General features: G+C 35.1%; 1 protein-coding gene and 1 pseudogene across 1 annotated transcript in view; one reads left to right on the top strand and one right to left on the bottom strand.

The window, feature by feature from the left end:
• ZNF292 (zinc finger protein 292) overlaps window positions 1–2,300 on the top strand; it is a 171,052-nt gene that overhangs the window by 125,315 nt on the left and 43,437 nt on the right. The window lies entirely within an intron of this gene.
• The window catches only part of LOC102848667, a 6,209-nt pseudogene continuing 5,329 nt past the window's right edge, over window positions 1,421–2,300 (bottom strand).

Raw genomic sequence — 2,300 nt, forward strand, 5'->3', positions numbered from 1 at the left:
GATTCAGTTTAATTTTCCTCAGCTTCAGCTTGACCTTGCATATGAGTAGTTGGTGATCTGTTCCACAATCAGCTCCTGGCCTAGTTTTCACAGCTGATATTGAGCTTCTCCAGCGGTTTTTTCCACAGATGTAATTAATCTGATTCCTATGCATACCATCAGGTGAAATCCATGTGTGTAATCTACGTTTATGTCTCTTAAAAACGTATTTGCAATGAATAAGTCATTGATTGTGCAAAATTCAATTAAAAGTACACACCAGAGTACCCAAGAATGAGAGAATATTGAGTCATACTAATTATCACTTGTTTTCTACATGCATCCTTCCTGCTTTAAATTAGTACTGCTTATTATATATATATCTAGTAAACTAAAACTCAGAACACACTGCAGTTGATTTGTAACCAATTCATAGCTAACCCTCCAGTGTTTTTTTTTTGTGCCTATAAACTGTATGAAAGGAGATTATTCATCTTTCTCCCAAGGAGTAGCCGGTAGATTCCAGCTACCAGAGAGGTGCTCCCTTTCGATTAAAGTACCGCTCTCTAAAGCCTATGCCAACAGACTCCCCTCTAGTAAACTAGATGGGGTTTTTAATACGTTGTTGTTTTAGTGTACCATAGAGTCAGACTGACCCATTGGTGACCGTCTGGTGGGTTTTCAGAAGCAGTTATTTGCACTGGAGGAGATTGCCCATCTTTTGCCTGCGGAGCAGCTGGTGGCCTCAAACCATGTGCCTTTGGGATTGCAGTGCAGCTTCTTGCCGCTAGGCCATCAGAACTTCCTTATTTTCAATATATTCACTTCAAAGTATATTATTCAAATGGAGACTTAGTTTCCTATAAATTGCTAAAAGAATTCTAAGCATCATGAAAATGCTTAAGCTTTAGAATTTTTTCTTGAAAACTAAAAAGTAAGATGATTCTGGGTCTTTACATTCAAGAAAGGGCTGGTAAGGGGATAAAAATTGAATTCATAGGGTTGTAAATTTTCCCAATGTGCAAAAAAGGGCAAAGTGTCTAAATACCTCTGGTGATTACAGAAAGGTGTTTTAGAGCTTATATTTTAAATCTCACATATATAGTAAGAGGAAAAGCGGGTTCAAGACCAGTGATACACTGTGAGTGTCAGGAATCTGGAACTAACTTCTAGTAAGAACCAGAAATTACTTGTAGTTTACCAATGATGATAATGACAATCAGTTTAGGGAAGGTAAGTAATTCCTTTGAAAAAAATTGTAGCTTGGATTTGATCAGACATTTTTTATAAAGGACAGAAAATTAGAACATCACTGAGTTGTGAGAATGATATAACTATCCAAATGTTAATACTTCTTAGGTCACATTAAATATAAATCATTAACCGGAAAGGGTGGGAATACCACCAACCTTAAAGCTGTCCAGATATTCTGAGGTAAGATTCAGATCTAAAAAATATAATCAGAGATAATAAATCATTACTGCATTTAAAACCATGCTAAGAAACTTTTAGTTTACAAAACAAAAGACAAATAAATAAATAAACACATGATGACTAATGGTCACCCCCAAAGTTTCTGTCCATCCACATTTCTATCCATTGTTGGAGCTACTGTATCAGGTCCTTCTATCCAGAGTCTTCCTTTTTTTTTTTAAATGAATTTTCCTTTACCAACCATGATATCTTTCTCCAGGAATTGGTCTTTTCTGATAACATAGCTAGAGTATTTCAGATGAATTCTTCCAAGATAGATTTTGGACTTCATATTTTCTTTTTCATTGAAAAGTATTTTAAAAACAAATATTTACTATTTGAAACATTGTAGAGACTTAGATTATTTCCGTTTTATAATGTTACATAGATCAATCAGGCAGGATTTGTCGTAATTAAATTTTACTACACTAAAGAAACTATGAATATTGCACTGGAGCACAGAGAAGCCAAAACAGAATGAAGAATTCAAGATACTAAAGGGCTGAACAGAAGATTTCAAAAGGCAGCGCTGGAAGACAAAGTAAAATATTACAATGAAATCTGCCAAGGAGCTGGAGTCAGAAAATCAAAAGGGCCGAACTTGCTCTACATTTCATAAGCTCAGGAAATTGAAGAACAAATTCAAATGTCGAGTTGCTATAATCAAGGATGCTTTAGGCAGAAATTAAATGATCCAGGAAGTATTAAAGGAAGATGGAAAGAATATACTGTCACTGTATCGAAAGGAATTGACAGACACAGAAGAATTTAATGAAACAACATATGAGCAAGAGCCTGTGGTGATGAAGGAAGAAGTTCAAGCTGCTTTGAAGGAAATAGCAAAAAAA

Source organism: Elephantulus edwardii, unplaced genomic scaffold, assembly GCF_000299155.1.
Source record: "Elephantulus edwardii isolate Elephantulus edwardi_28Jun2011 unplaced genomic scaffold, EleEdw1.0 scaffold00360, whole genome shotgun sequence".
NCBI lineage: Eukaryota > Metazoa > Chordata > Mammalia > Macroscelidea > Macroscelididae > Elephantulus > Elephantulus edwardii.